At 42.0% G+C, this 17066-nt stretch overlaps 1 protein-coding gene across 4 annotated transcripts in view; it reads right to left on the reverse strand.

The window, feature by feature from the left end:
- The window catches only part of LOC118384047 (ecto-NOX disulfide-thiol exchanger 2-like), a 317169-nt gene extending 316725 nt beyond the window's left edge, over positions 1 to 444 (reverse strand). For 3 of the 4 annotated variants that reach the window (XM_052512574.1, XM_052512561.1, XM_052512564.1), the window contains exon 1: positions 249 to 442. The gene's annotated coding sequence lies outside the window, so the exon portion shown is untranslated. Of the gene's footprint in view, positions 1 to 248 lie in introns of all 4 variants that reach the window. The other variant, XM_052512566.1, reaches the window with a different exon arrangement.
- Positions 445 to 17066: the final 16622 nt, after the last annotated feature.

The raw sequence follows: 17066 nt of genomic DNA on the forward strand, positions 1-17066 counted from the left end.
TAACTAGCTAACCAGAAAACCCAAATGATACGAACTTCAAGAAATATTGCATGGGCTGTGCCTTCCAGTTAACTACCAAACAAATACACTTTCCTCGAGTTATTAACTTAGTTAACTAGCTAACGTTGGCTGTGGTTGTGACTTAGCTATGTTAGCTAGCCAGCTAACGTTAGCTAGCTACACACGCGGAAGTTAACTAGCTAATGCTATAAGAGCGAAATAGTGATAACGATATATCTGTTCCTTACTTCAGTTGTTTCTTTCAGTTTCCAGCTTTCAGACGACACCCCTTTCCCGGATCTTTCGTGTGTCCTCTGTTACTAGCTAATAGCTTTGCACGCCACAGAGGTATAATAGCACGATGCAAGCCGCACAATGTTCACAATCTTTGCGACTCACTGGCAACGGCCCTGTCCAGTGACAGTGTGTCAGCTGACCAAATTACGCGAGATTTTAACGCCGGTGCCAAAATAAACTACAAAATTGATTTATGGGAACCCGGAGGACAACAACACGTGCTTGTTGCTGTCGAAGGCGTAATAACGACCTCTGTCGGAGAACCACTTGGAGAGAAAATCCATGCTTTTCATTTTTTATGTAAACTTTACATAACCTGGTAAATTAGTTAAGAATACATTCTTATTTACAATGACAGCCTACCAGGGAATAGTGGGTTATCTACCTTGTTCAGGGGAAGAACAACAGAGTTTTACCTTGTCAGCGCGAGAATTCGATACAGCAACCTTTCAGTTATTGACCCAACGCTCTAACCACTAGGCTAGGCTACCTGCCACCCCCTTCATGCTGAAAGGTGGCATTGATCATAAATATTGTCTCTATGGTTTATTTTCCTATTTGAAAAATTATTAGACTTGATCTGTCATGACCATTCAATCTAAGAGGTAATGTCCTAGATATAAAATATAATTCATTCATTTAAAGATATTGAATTTGGCCAGTCAGTGTTATCTCTAGAGACAACAGACTTGGAAAATAAACATTAAACTAACTAGCCCAATCCTTATATGAAGGCTTTGCCTCAATTGCAAGGTAGCCTATCTGGCAGAGGTGGGATGAAGTCACTATAGAGATAAATAGTAATGGCATCTTTGTGTAGCACAGCTGAAAACTGTTGTCCTGATTAAAGAAGCAATAAAACTGTCCTTCTTTAGACTAGTTGAGTATCTGGAGCATCAGCATTTGTGGGTTCGATTACGGGCTCAAAATGGCCAGAAACAAAGAACTTTCTTCTGAAACTCATCAGTCTATTCTTGTTCTGAGAAATTCCATTTCTATTCCATTTGAGAAATTGCCAAGAAACTGAAGATCTTGTACAACACTGTACTACTCCCTTCACAGAACAGCGCAAACTGGCACTAACCAGAATAGAAAGAGGAGTGGGAGGCCCCGGTGCACAACTGAGCAAGAGGACAAGTATATTAGTGAGTCTAGTGTAAGAAACAGACGCCTCACGAGTCCTCAACTGGCAGCGTCATTAAATAGTACCCGCAAAACACCAGTCTCAATGTCAACAGGTTTACTGGGCCTATTGAAGGTAGTGCAATGTTACAGCGACACTATATATACACTATATATACAAAAGTATGCTGACAGGTGTATAAAATCGAGCACACCGCCTTGCAATCTCCATTGACAAACATTGGCAGTAGAATGGCCATTTTGAAGAGCTCATTGACTTTCAATGTGGCACCGTCATAGGATGCCACCTTTCCAACAAGTCAGTTTGTAAAATTTCTGTGAAGTGGTAGACCACACAAACTCACAGAATGGAACCGCTGAGTGCTGAAGCGCATAGCGTGTAAAAATTGTCTGTTCTCGGTTGCAACACTCACTACTAAGTTCCAAACTGAACCAATACTACCTGCCCCAATGCATAGTGCCAACTGTAAAGTTTGATGGAGCAGGAATAATGGTCTGTGGCTGTTTTTCGTGGTTCGGGCTAAGCCCCTTAGTTGCAGTCAAGGGAAATCCTAAAACTACAGCATACAATTACATTCTAGACGATTCTGTGCCTCCAACTTTGTGGCAACAGTTTGGGGAATGCCCTTTCCTGTTTCAGCATGACAGTGCCCCATGCACAAAGTCAGATCCATACAGAAATGGTTTGTTGAGATCGGTGTGGAAGAACTTGGCAGGCCTGCACAGAGCCCTGACCTCAACCCCATCAAACACCTTTGGGATGAATTGGAATGCCGACTGCGAGCCAGGCCTAATCGCAAAACATCAGTGCCCGTCCTCACTAATGCTCTTGTGGCTGAATGGAAGCAAGTCCCCACAGCAATGTTCCAAAATCTAGTGGAAAGCCTTCCTAAAAGAGTGGAGGCTATATTAATGCCCATGATTTTGGAATGAGATGTTTGACGAGCAGGTGTCCACATACTTTTGTTCATGTAGTGTACAGTATCTTTAATCTTATAGCCAGTACCGACCACAGGTAGGGCTATATAATTAACCCACCCAAACTAGGTCCTTCTGAAATATGAAAATTATCAATGAAATCAGCAGGTAGCCTCATGTTCTGGCAAAGATGCATGTAGTTAGGCTACTCTAATATGAATGTAGTTAGGCGACTCTGTTTTTGCCAGGCAAAACCGAAGAAAATGTCTGGTCACCAATCAGTTTTCCATCCAACAATTTAATGAGGATGAATTACCTGATGCATGAAAACAGTCAAGACCGAGTTGATGGAAAAAGGATATGCCGGTACAATTTTAGAAATGCCGACAGACATGGTGGGATCTTTTTGTGTTGGTGAAATTAATTATGCGAGAAATGGCGATGGAAACTCCTTAAAATATTGATATATTATTCCATCATATCGAAGTAAATTGGGAGTCACTCGATGATATGGTGTGTGATCCTCCCACTACGACTCGGGAAACTATGCAGTTTATTAGGCTGCAGATTACATCAATTATGATGAACTTCACAGGGTGGTGGACGTGCACGGTGATCAATTCTTGCCTGCAGTTTGACCATTAAAAATATTGCTCTTATCCGTAATAATCTCATAATGTAGGTAGCCTACCCGCACTGTATCTGCGACCGGACTGGGCACGTTTGTTATATACCGCAACAGTTTTTGCAACAAAACCATCAGTTGAGTTTAAAATGTGATGGAAACCCATTGAATATATTTTTAATCACAAAAGTTATTTTTATGTGCACTACATCAACATGCACAGCCTTTTATCCCCAATAAATGTTTACGTGCACCACGTAAACATGCACAGCCTTTTATCCCCAATAAATGTTTACGTGCACCACGTCATCATGCACAGCCTTTTATCCCCAATAAATGTTTACGTGCACCACGTCATCATGCACAGCCTTTTATCCCCAATAAATGTTTATGTGCACCACGTCATCATGCACAGCCTTTTATCCCCAATAAATGTTTATGTGCACCACCTCATCATGCACAGCCTTTTATCCCCAATAAATGTTTATGTGCACCACCTCATCATGCACAGCCTTTTATCCCCAATAAATACATTTGATTGAAACACATCTCTGGTCGGAAAATGCTCACATTTGTTATGCAGATTTTAGAATATTCGTATGAAAATCTGTCGACAATTTTCTTGAAACCTGGCTACTAATTTAGATATGTGCGCCATACTGGTCATTGGTCAACAGTTAAAATGTGCTATTTTTGTATTCTGAAGCACAGATTAGATGTTTCTGAAACAATCATTTGATGCAATGCCGTAGGCCCATGTTAGTGACCAGATCGAATAAACATAGGTATAAATATAACATACAAATGGTAGAGCATATGTAGCCTATTCAAATAGTCTATGTATGGAAAATATATATTTTCCACATTAAGTTTCACACTCTCAGGCCCCTAAAATCTTCTCAGTGCACTTGCTCACCTTTATTCGGTCTGTATTGATTGACAGTTTGCTAGTCCAATCAGTGTGCGTTTTACTAGTCAATTTGTTTTTTTGAATATATGATACTCTCTCTGGCTGTGTGGAAAATAGGCCTAATCCACGGAGACCCTGTGCCACAAAAGGAGTGACAAAACGTTACAAAACCATTTCAAGTCATTCGTTTCAAGTCAAAGTCGAGTCATGTGTCTGGAGGTTCAAAGTCCAAGTCAAATCTGGAGATATTTATTTTATTTTCTATCAAGTCATCAAATCCAATTCATGTGACTGGAATCCATGCCTCTGCTATCTGGCAAACAAAATGGTCTGTTTGTGTGACTTCATCAAGCTAGCAATAGAACCAAAATAATGAATACTGCCACTGTAACACGTTGGTGTATTTGGTAATAAATTGAAATATCTCTAAATTAGTTTTCCTGTTACATTATCAGTAAGACTCCAGAGTCCTTTTTCAGGTGCAACTCCTGGGTCTAGAATTAGCTTTCCTTCTCTTTCCCTCACGATCAAAGAAAATTGGATGACTGTCTTTTCCAAATGCACAAAATATAAGATAATTACTGAGGTTATAGTTGGCTGCTTCCCACTTTCCCTTGGTTTAACAAGTGGCTAAAAATACCCTGTTATTTCTGTCCATCAGCTACGTTTCTCAGAAGTCATTATCCGATTTTACAGCTGTCAAATTATTCATTATTAGAGTCTTTTAATGGGTTCTCTGGGAGTCACTGTCAAATTAATACAATAATATTTAACAGATATGGTCATGATTTACAATGCCAGTACAGATGAGAAGAGGAAAAATATACATAAAAGCAATGCCAAAATGTTCTTAATGTCCACACCCATAATGAAATATATCAGATGCAAAATTATATGTGGTTGAAGAGTTGAAAATATCATGACGAAAATGTTGAGAAGTGCTTGTTAGATTACTACTATAAATATTATGATTCGGTCTTCCATATGATCAGACTGGTAGAAGGTATCCCGTATCTAACCTAACATGACGTATATGTACATGCCACCCAGCCTTGGGCATTGTCTGATCTGTAATAACACAGCAGTCTGTTTGACCTGATGGTGGCACTCACCTGTGATATGTTCCACCCCTGCCCTGCCAACAAACCACTGTGCAATCAACACCCATCTCATAATTTCTCCCAAAGGCATACGTCTCCTTTAGGCCTGAACCCATACATGTACACAAGCTTGCATACTGTAACTGTAGGCTATATACATTCATCACTTGTATTTATTTGTCATGTTTTTATGAGACTAATTTGTAATGTCATTGGTTTGTAGATGGGGTGCAGTGTATTCTCCCAGTGTGGGGACATGGTATGTATCCCAGACCCCTTCCCCTTTACCACATTTTGCTACGTTACAGCCTTTTTCTAAAATGGATTAAATCATTTTTAAAATCATCAATAGACCCAATACCCCATAATACAAAGCAAAAACAGATTTTCAGAAATGTTTGCAAAAAAAAAAAACTCATTTACATAAGTATTCAGACCCTTTGCTATGATTCTTGAAATTGAGCTCAGGTGCATCTTGTTTCCATTGATCATCCTTGATATGTTTATACAACCTGATTGGAGTTCACCTACGGTAAATTCTATTGATTGGATATGATTTGGAAAGGCACACACCTGTCTATAAAATGTCTTACAGCTGACAGTGCATGCCAGAGCAAAACCCAAGCTATGAGGTCTAAGTAAATGACTGTAGAGCGCCGAGACAGGATTGTGTCGAGGCACAGATCTGTGGAAGGGTACCAAAAATGTGTGCAGCATTGAAGGTCCCCAGGAACACAGTGGCCTCCATCATTCTTAAATGGAAGAAGTTTGGAACCACCAAGACACTTCTTAGAGGAGGTAACCCAGCCAAACTGAGCAATTGGGGGAGAAGGGCCTTGGCCAGGGAGTTGACCAAGAAGCCGGTGGTCACTCTGACTGAGCTCCAGAATTCCTCTGTGGAGATGGGAGAACCTTGCAGAAGAACAACCATTTCTGCAGCACTCCACCAATCAGGCCTTTATGGTAGAGTGGCCAGACGGAAATAACTACTCTGTAAAAGGTGAATCACAGCCCACTTGGAGTTTGCCAAAAGGAATCTAAAGAACTCTCAGACCATGAGAAACAAGATTCTCTGGTCTGATGAAACCAAGATTGAACTCTTTGGCCTGAATGCCAAGAGTCACGTTTGGAGGAAACCTGGGACCGTCCCTACGGTGAAGTAAGGTGGTGGAAGCCTCATGCTGTGGGGAGCTTTTTCAGTGGCATGGACTGGGAGACTAGTCAGGATTGAGGCTTCCACCACCTTACTTAGATGAATGGAGCAAAGTACAGAGAGATCCTTGATGAAAATCTGCTCCAGAGCACTTAGGACCTCAGACTGGGGCGATGGTTCACCTTCCAAAAGGAGAATGACTTTAAGTACACAGCCAAGACAATGCAGGAGTGGCTTTGCAACAAGTTTCAATGTCCTTGAGTGTCCCAGCCAGAGCCTGGACTTGAACCGGATCGAACATTTGCTGACAAACCTGAAAATAGCTGTGCAGCGACGCTCCCCATCCAACCTGACAGAGCTTGAGAGGATCTGCAGAGAAGGGAGAAACTCCCCAACTACAGGTGTGCCAAGGTGATTCAACAAAGTGCTGAGTAAAGGGTCTGAATACTTATGTAAATGTGATATCAAATCAAATTTCAAATCAAATGTATTTATATAGCCCTTTTTACATCAGCTGATATCTCAAAGTGCTGTACAGAAACCCAGCCTAAAACCCCAAACAGCAAGCAATACAGGTGTAGAAGCACAGTGGCTAAGAAAAACTCCCTAGAAAGAACAAAACCTAGGAAGAAACCTAGAGAGGAACCAGGCTATGAGGGGTGGCCAGTCCTCTTCTGGCTGTGTCGGTGGATATTATAACAGAACATGGCCAAGATGTTCAAATGTTCATAAATGACCAGCAGGGTCAAATAATAATAATCACAGTAGTTGTCGAGGGTGCAGCAAGTCAGCACCTCAGGAGAAAATGTCAGTTGGCTTTTCAAAGCCGATCAGTAAGAGTATGTCTACCACTCCTGCTGTCTCTAGAGAGTTGAAAACAGCAGGTCTGGGACAGGTAGCATGTCCGGTGAACAGGTCAGGTTTCTATAGCCGCAGGCAGAACAGTTGAAACTGGAGCAGCAGCACAACCAGTGGACTGGGGACAGCAAGGAGTCATCATGCCAGGTAATCCTGAGACATGGTCCTAGGGCTCAGGTCCTCCGAGAGAGAGAAAGAAAGAGAGAAAGAGAGAATTAGGGAGAGCATACTTAAATTCACACAGGACACCAGATAAGACAGGAGAAGTACTCCAGATATAACAAACTGAGCCTAGCCCCCCGACACATAAACTACTGCAGCATAAATACTGGAGGCTGAGACAGGAGGGGTCAGGACACCTTGTGGCCCCATCCGACGATACCCCCGGAGAGGGCCAAACAGGAAGGATATAACCCCACCCACTTTGCAAAGGCACAGCCCCCGCACCACTAGAGGGATATCTTCAACCACCAACTTACCATCTTGAGACAAGGCCGAGTATAGCCCAGAAAGATCTCCGCGACGTCACAACCCAAGGGGGTGGCGCCAACCCAGAAAAGGAAGATCACGTCAGTGACTCAATCCACTCAAGTGACGCACCCCTCCTAGGGACGGCATGAAAGAGCACCAGTAAGCCAGTGACTCAGACCCTGTAGAAGGGTTAGAGGCAGAGAATCCCAGTGGAGAGAGGGGAACCGGCCAGGCAGAGAAAGCAAGGGCGGATCGTTGCTCCAGAGCCTTTCCGTTCACCTTCACACTCCTGGGCCAGACTACACTCAAACATAAGACCTACTGAAGAGATGAGTCTTCAGTAAAGACTTAAAGGTTGAGACCGAGTCTGCGTCTCTCACATGGGCAGGCAGACCATTCCATAAAAATGCAGCTCTATAGGAGAAAGCTCTGCCTCCAGCTGTTTGCTTAGAAATTCTAGGGACAATTAGGAGGCTTGCATCTTGTGACCGTAGCGTATGTGTAGGTAGGTATGTACGGCAGGACCAAATCGGAAAGATAGGTAGGAGCAAGCCCATGTAAATCTTTGTAGGTTTGCAGTAAAACCTTGAAATCAGCCCTTGACTTAACAGGAAGCCAGTGTAGGGAGGCTAGCACTGGAGTAATATGATCAAATTATTTGGTTCTAGTCAGGATTCTAGCAGCCGTATTTAGCACTAACTGAAGTTAATTTTGTTCTTTATCTGGGTAGCCGGAAAGTAGAGCATTGCAGTAGTCTAACCTAGAAGTAACAAAAGCATGGATTCATTTTTCCGCATAATTTTTGGACAGAAAGTTTCTGATTTTTGCAATGTTACATATATGGAAAAAAGCTGTCCTTGAAACAGTCTTGATATGTTCATCAAAAGAGAGATCAGGGTCCAGAGTAACGCCGAGGTCCTTCACAGTTTTATTTGAGACGACTGTACAACCATTAAGATTATTTGTCAGATTCAACAGAAGATCTCTTTGTTTCATGGGACCTAGAACAAGCATCTCTGTTTTGTCCAAGTTTAAAAGTAGGAAGTTTGCAGCCATCCACATCCTTATGTCTGAAACACAGGCTTCTAGCGAGGGCAATTTTGGGGCTTCACCATGTTTCATTGAAATGTACAGCTGTCATCCGCATAGCAGTGAAAGTTAACATTATGTTTTCAAATGACATCCCCAAGAGGTAAAATATATAGTGAAAACAATAGTGGTCCTAAAACGCAACATGAGGAACACTGAAATTTACAGTTGATTTGTCAGAGGACAAACCATTCACAGAGACAAACTGTTATCTTTCCGACAGGTCAGAACTTGTCCGTGTAGACCAATATGGGTTTCCAATCTCTCCAAAAGAATATGATGATCGATGGTATCAAAAGCAGCACTAAGGTCTAGGAGCACGAGGACAGATGCAGAGCCTTGGTCTGACACCATTAAAAGGTCATTTACCACCTTCACAAGTGCAGTCTCAGTACTATGATGGGGTTTAAAACCAGACTGAAGCATTTTTTATACATTGTTTGTCTTCAGGAAGGCAGTGAGTTGCTGCGCAACAGCTTTTTCTAAACATTAGTGAGTTTGGTACGCAGAGAGCCGTTTATTATGTTCAACATAGGAGGGTCAAGCACAGGAAGCAGCTCTTTCAGTAGTTTAGTTGGAATAGGGTCCAGTATGCAGCTTGAAGGCCATGATTATTTTCATAATTGTGTCAAGAGATTTAGTACTAAAACACTTGAGTTTCTCTCTTGATCCTAGGTCCTGGCAGAGTTGTGCACACTCAGGACAACTGAGATTTGGAGGAATACGCAGATTTAAAGAGGAGTCCGTAATTTGCTTTCTAATGATCATGATCTTTTCCTCAAAGAAGTTCATGAATGTATTACTGCTGAAGTGAAAGCCATCCTCACTTGGAGAATGCTGCTTTTTAGTTAGCTTTGCGACAGTATAACATTTTTTTTTTGGATTGTTCTTATTTTCCTCAATTAAGTTGGAAAAATAGGATGATCGAGCAGCAGTGAGGGCTCTTCGATACTGCACGGTACTGTCTTTCCAAGCTAGTTGTAAGACTTCCAGTTTGGTGTGGCGCCATTTCCGTTCTAATTTTCTGGAAGCTTGCTTCAGAGCTCTGGTATTTTCTGTATACCAGGGAGCGGTCACGCCCTGGTCGAAGTATAGTATGTTTGTCTTCATTTATTTGGTCAGGCCAGGGTGTGACATGGGTTTTTGTGGTGTGTTTTTGTCTTGGGGTTTTGTGGGGTGTCTAGCATAGTCTATGGCTGCCTGAGGCGGTTCTCAATCAGAGTCAGGTGATTATCGTTGTCTCTGATTGGGAACCATATTTAGGCAGCCATATTCTTTGAGTGTTTCGTGGGTGATTGTTCCTGTCTCTGTGTTAGTGTTCACCAGATAGGCTGTATAGGTTTTCACGTTCCGTTTGTTGTTTTTGTATTGTTCGTGGTTTTTTCTTCATTAAAGATGTATCGAACTAACCACGCTGCATTTTGGTCCGACTCTCCTTCAACGGACGAAAACCGTAACAGGAGCTAGTTTCTAATGAGAAATGTTTTTAGTTTTTAGGGGTGCAACTGCATCTAGGGTATTGCGCAAGGTTAAATTGAGTTCCTCAGTTAGGTGGTTAACTGATTTCTGTCCTCTGACGTCCTTGGGTAGGCAGAGGGAGGGCATCAAGGAATCTTTGGGTTGTCTGAGAATGTATAGCACGACTTTTGATGCTCCTTGGTTGGGGTCTGAGCAGATTATTTGTTGCGATTGCAAACGTAATAAAATGGTGGTCCGATAGTCCAGGATTATGAAGAAAAACATTAAGATCCACAACATTTATTCCATGGGACAAAACTAGGTCCAGAGACATGTTGGACAAAACCCACTGAGTCGATGATGGCTCCGAAATCCTTTTGGAGTGGGTCTGTGGACTTTTCCATGTGAATATTAAAGTCACCAACAATTAGAATATCTGCTATGACTTCATGGTCCAATAGGAATTCATGGAACTCAGTGAGGAACGCTGTATATGGCCCAGGAGGCCTGTAAACAGTAGCTATAAAAAGTGATTGAGTAGGCTGCATAGATTTCATGACTAGAAGCTCAAAAGACAAACTCTTCTTTTATTTTGTAAATTGAAATTTTCGTAAATGTTAGCAACACCTCCGCCTTTGCGGGATGCATGGGGGATATGGTCACTAGTGTAACCAGGAGGTGAGGCCTCATTTAACACAGTAAATTCATCAGGCTTAAGCCATGTTTCAGTCAGGCCAATCACATCGAGATTATGATCAGTGATTAGTTAATTGACTATAACTGCCTTTGAAGTGAGGGATCTAACATTAAGTAGCCCTATTTTGAGATGTGAGGTATCACAATCTCTTTCAATAGTGGCAAGACTGGAGGAGGTCTTTATCCTAGTGAGATTGCTAAGGCGAAAACCGCCATGTTTAGTTTTGCCCAACCTAGGTCGAGGCACAGACATCGTCTCAATGGGGATAGCTGAGCTGACTACACTGCCTGTGCTAGTGGCAGACTCCACTAAGCTGGCAGGCTGGCTAACAGCCTGCTGCCTGGCCTGCACCCTATCTCATTGTGGAGCTAGAGGAGTTAGAGCCATGTCTATGTTCGTAGATAAGATGAGAGCACCCCTCCAGCTAGGATGGAGTCCGTCACTCCTCAGCAGGCCAGGCTTGGTCCTGTTTGTTGGTGAGTCCCAGAAAAAGGGCCAATTATCTACAAATTCTATCTTTTGGGAGGGGCAGAAAACAGTTTTCAACCAGCGATTGAGGTGCGAGACTCTGCTGTAGAGCTCATCACTCCCCCTAACTGGGAGGGGGCCAGAGACAATTACTCGATGCTGACACATCATTCTAGCTGATTTACACGCTGAAGCTATGTTGCGCTTGGTGACCTCTGACTGTTTCATCCTAACATAGTTGGTGCCGACGTGGATAACAATATTTCTATACTCTCTACACTCCCCAGTTTTAGCTTTAGCCGGAACCATCTTCAGATTAGCCTTAACGTCGGTAGCCCTGCCCCCTGGTAAACAGTGTATGATCGCTGGATGATTCGTTTTAAGTCCCCCCCCCCAAAAAAAATGTACCTTTATTTAACCAGGCAAGTCAGTTAAGAACTCATTCTTATTTTCAATGAAGGCCTAGGAACAGTGGGTTAACTGCCTGTTCGGGGGCAGAACAACAGATTTGTACCATGTCAGCTTGGGGGTTTGAACTTGCAACCTTCCGGTTACTAGTCCAACGCTCTAACCACTAGGCTACCCTGCCGCCCCTACTGTGGGTAATGGAGTCGCCAATGACTATGGTTTTCAATTTGTCAGAGCTAATGGTGGGAAGCTTCGGAGTCTCAGACCCCGTAACTGGAGGAGTAGAGACAAGAGAAGGCTCGACCTCAGACTCCGACTCGCTGCTTAGTTGAAAGTTTGTCAACGGAATGAGCGACACCGTTGGAGCATTCCTACAGCATTACCCTCCAGAAGCCATGAGAAAGTTGCCCGGCTGTGGGGACCGTGCAAGGAGATTTATACTACTATCTGTACTTACTGGTGGCACAGATGCTGTTTCATCCTTTCCTACACTGAAATTACCCTTGCCGAACGATTGCGTCTGAAGCTGGGCTTGCAGCACAGCTATCCTCGCCGCAAGGCGATCGTTGTCCTGTATATTATGAGTACAGCGACTGCAATTAGAAGGCATCATGTTAATGTTACTACTTAGCTTCGGTGTTAAAGGTCCTGACGAATCACCCCCAGATAAAGCGTCCGGAGTAAAAAAGTTGAATGAAAAAAAAAATGTTGAGTGAGGGAAAAACTAAAAATATAAATGGTAATTAAAAAGTAAAAACTGTAAAGTTGTCAGGTTGCAAAGTAAGGTTGGCAACAAAACGCACAGCAACACGTAAACAAGTCTGAAAGTTGTGACCGGAAATGACAATATCTGTTAGGATCAACTAGGAGTGGTGGGTGGAATCAGGCGCAGAGAACAGGGTTCAGTCTTTTTTTCAAATTTATTCCCCAGCGCAACAAAACAGTCACGCCAACACACAGGGCGTATATAAGTTGCCAGTCCAAACAACAGGACAAAATAGTACGGAGAATAAATCCACAAATAACTCACACCATCAAACACAGAGTAACAAAAACAAGCCCGCACAAATACCCAGCGGGCCTAGTGGCCTTAAATACCCTACAAACAAACCCTAATACAAAACAGGTGTACCCAATAACCCAAAACAAACCGAAAGGGAATCGATGGCAGCTAATAGGCCGGCAACCGCCGAGCACCACCCGAACAGGAAGAGGCACCATCTTCGGCGAGGCAACCACCGAGCACCACCCGAACAGGAAGAGGCACCATCTTCGGCGAGGTTTGTGACAATATCATGCAAAAATGTCTAAAAACCTGTTTTTGCTTTGTAGTGTGGGTAGTGGGTAGTGTGTAGATTGATTAAATGTATTTAAATTGAACATTAGAATAAGGCTGTAACGTAACAAAATGTGGATAAAGTAAAAAGGGCTCTGAATACTTTCTGAATGCTCTGTATGGCATACTATTAAAATGACCTGTCTCTCTCTCTATATAGAACATTCTATAACCTCTCGCTCTATGGGATTCTAAATTAACTGTTTGAAATCAATGTCTAGTGGGGACACTTCTTTACCACTGTGAGTTGATATTGAAGAAATATAATACCATTGTGGAATGAAAGTAAATAAATAGTAATTCAAGTCTACCATATGGAAACTCCCCAAATACAGGTGTGACAAGCTTGTAGAGTCATACCCAAGACGACTCGAGGCTGTAGTCGCTGCCAAAAGTGCTTCAACAAAGTACTGAGTAAAGGGTCTGAATACTTATGTAAATGTGATATTTCAGTTTTTACAACAATATTTTTTGCTTTGTTAGTATGGGGTATTGCATTGTGTGTAGATTGATGAGAAAAAAATAACAATTTAATCCATTTTAGAATAAGCCTGTAACATAACAAAATGTGGAAAAAGTCAATGGGACTGAATACTTTCCGAATGCACTGTATAGTGAACAGAGCCCTATGGGCCCTAGTCAAAAGTAGTGCACTAAATAGTGAATAGGGTACCCATTAGGAACATCCTTACTGAGGCTTTCTTATTCTTATTTGTCTTCTTCTGTAGCCGTTCCTGCAGTAAGGTGACCTAGTGGGTGGAATGTTAACATTTTTAAAAATGTCATACTTTATAAATATTATTTTAAAAATCCAGTTGAAATTCCAATGTTTTAATGTCAAACGGTTTTGTTATATATCAGTCTTCTGTGATGTATATAAAGTGTAATACTGGGATGCACACTCATTATTTAATACATTTAAATTCTATATTTGACATGGTACAGGTATCTTCTATTTTTTAATCTCATAACCATGTGTGTGAGGTGTATACATTTGTTTCAAACACTGATTTATCCCACTGCAGTAAAAGGGAAATAGGAGACTGCATGCCTGGTAGTCGTGTCCTGCCTCGTAGCTGTATGGTTACTGTTGTGATCATTAATAAGCTCAGTGTGTAATGCCGGAATATGAACAAAGCCAGTGAGATCCAGTGTATTCTCATTACAGGGGGATTATCAAATGTGCCAGCATGCTCCGCAATCCCACATCATTAACTATTTGGACCATTTACAGTCAGTTCATCACTAATGCCCCCCACCCACACCCCCAAGGCATGTGATTATATTTGACATGTTATGACATTTCAATGTAGATTTATGCATCGTGGCGTGTTTGCAATGGATTAGGACTGTACCTTGACTTGTAATCATTATTTGCCACCTAGGACATCTATTTTAGTCTGTATTAACAAAGCATCAATAACAATATATTTCCACCAATGTCTAGCACACATGTAAAAATGTGGTTTGTCTAACTGTATGGTATTTATGCTGATCTGGGGAGTTTATCACCATATAATGATCTGTTAATATTCCCAACTGGGTGATTATACCATTACCATCGTTGTCTCATCAGGGGAGGATGTGTGGTTACTTGGTTAACAGCAGAGGAGGATGTGCAGTATCCCTGGTAACAGCAGGGGAGGATGTGCTGTTATCTGCAGATTGCTCCATTTGCTCCTTTAGCCTACAGTGCAGCGCAGAGCTTCATTTTCCATTAATATATTCAGTTTATATGTACACATGGGCTGCACCTCAAAAGATAGATAAGAAATATATACAGTAATAATTAAGTAATAATAAATTCAGTATAAACAGGAAAAACAAAAAATAAGTAGGCCTCCACCCCCAACCTACATTTCCCCCAACATGTCTCCATCCAACCTCCCATTCTTTCCCCCCAACCCCACCAAATCAACATGTCTCCATCCAACCTCCCATTCTTTCCCCCCAACCCCACCAAATCAACATGTCTCCATCCAACCTCCCATTCTTTCCCCCCAACCCCACCAAATCAACATGTCTCCATCCAACCTCCCATCCCTTTCACTGCACCCCACCCAGCCAACATGTCTACATCTAACCCCCTCCACCCCCCACTCCCGTAAACCTTCTCTTCCACCCCATGTCATGTCTTCGTTTTGAAAGTAAAGCACATTTTTTGTCCATTAAGATAACATCAAATTGATCAGAACTACAGTGTAGACATTGTTAATGTTGTAAATTACTGTTGTAGCTGGAAACGGCAGATTTTTAAAAATGGAATATCTACATAGGTGTACAGAGGCCCATTATCAGCAACCATCACTCCTGTGTTCCATTGACAAGTTGTGTTAGCTAATCCAAGTTTATAATTTTAAAAGGCTAATTGATCATTTGAAAAGCCTTATGCAATTATGTTAGCACAGCTGAAAACTGTTGTTCGGATTAAAGAAGCAATAAAATTGGCCTTCTTTAAACTAGTTGAGTATCTGGAGCATTTGTGGGTTCGATTGCAGGCTCAAAATGGCCAGAAACAAAGAAATCTCTTCTGAAACTCGTCAGTCTATTCTTGTTCTGAGAAATTAAGGCTATTCCATGTGAGAAATTGCCAAGAAACTTTAGATCTCATACAATTATGTGTACTACTCCCTTCACAGAACAGAGCAAACTGTCGCTAACCAGAATAGAAAGAGTGGGAGGCCTCTTTGTCAGTTTATTAGGTACACCACCTGGTTCAAGAAAATGGTTAGCTCCTAAAGACAGTGAGTCACATGGCTGTGGCTTGCTATATAAAGCAGGCAGACAGGCATCAAGGCATCCAGTTACTGTTTGATTGAATCTTAGAATGGGCAAAACTAATCATCATCGGTGCCATGCGCGCCAGTTCCAGTATCTCAGAAACGTCCGGCTTCCTGGTCTTTTCATGCAAGACCGTGTCTAGGGTTTACCGAGAATTTTGCGATAAACAAAATCCATCCAGTCAGCGGCAGTCCTGTGGGCGAAAACAACTAGTTGATGAGGTCAAAGGAGAATGGCAAGAATTGTGCAAGCTAACAGGCGGGCCACAAACAGGCAAAAACAGCGCAATACAATAGTTGTGTGCAGGATGGCATCTCGGAACACACAACTCGTCGGTCCTTGTCACAGATGGGCTATTGCGGCTCCAGTGGCACGCGATCACCAACACTGGACAATTGAGTGGAAAAACACTTGGAAGCACCTTGGAAGAATGTTCTATTGACATAACTTTTTGGACATGGGTCCCATTATGTCTGGCAAAAACCAAACACTGTATTCTACAGTAAGAACCTCATACCAACGGTCAAGCATGGTTGTGGTAGTGTGATGGTTTAGGGATGCTTTGCTGCCTCAGGACCTGAACAACTTGCCTTAATAGAAGGAACCATGAATTCTGCTCTGTATCAGAGAATTCTACAGGAGAATGTCAGGCCATCCGTCTGTGAGCTGAAGCTTAGTAAGCGCAGCTGGGCCATGCAGCAAGACAGTGATCCAAAACACACAATCAAGTCTACATGAAAATGGTTAAAAAGCAACAAATTTGATGTTTTGGAATGGCCAAGTCAAAGACCTAATCCCAATTTAAATGTTGTGGCAGGACTTGAAACGAGCAGTTCATGCTTGAATAGCCACAAATGTCACTGAGTTAAAGCAATGGGCCAAAATACCTCCACAGCGACACAAGAGACTGATCATCAACTACAGGAAGCATTTGGTTGCAGTCATTGCAGCTAAACAACCAGTTTTTGAGTGTAAGGGGGCAATTACTTTTTCACACAGGGGCATTAGGTGTTGCATAACTTTGTTTATGAAATAAATTAAATATGTAATTGTTGTTTTATTTGTTCATTCAGATTTATTTGATCTAATATTATGTTTTGATTGAAGATCTGCACTATTGGGTTCAAAGCTCAGCTGGAGTTTCACGTTAATCATACATATTGCATTACATCATGTGTGGTTGGTTAGATGTAATTAACAAACATTTCATATAATACTTTCCATTACAGTATACAGTATAATTGCACTTTTGTTCTAGCCTTTGCATGCACCTCTTTTACATCTAATTACCAGTGTCTTAATATCCAACCATTGCTCCATGTGTCCCTTCTCCCTGGTGAGTAATGTATTTATT

This window comes from Oncorhynchus keta, chromosome 4 (genome assembly GCF_023373465.1).
Source record: "Oncorhynchus keta strain PuntledgeMale-10-30-2019 chromosome 4, Oket_V2, whole genome shotgun sequence".
In the NCBI taxonomy this organism is placed as follows: Eukaryota; Metazoa; Chordata; class Actinopteri; order Salmoniformes; family Salmonidae; genus Oncorhynchus; species Oncorhynchus keta.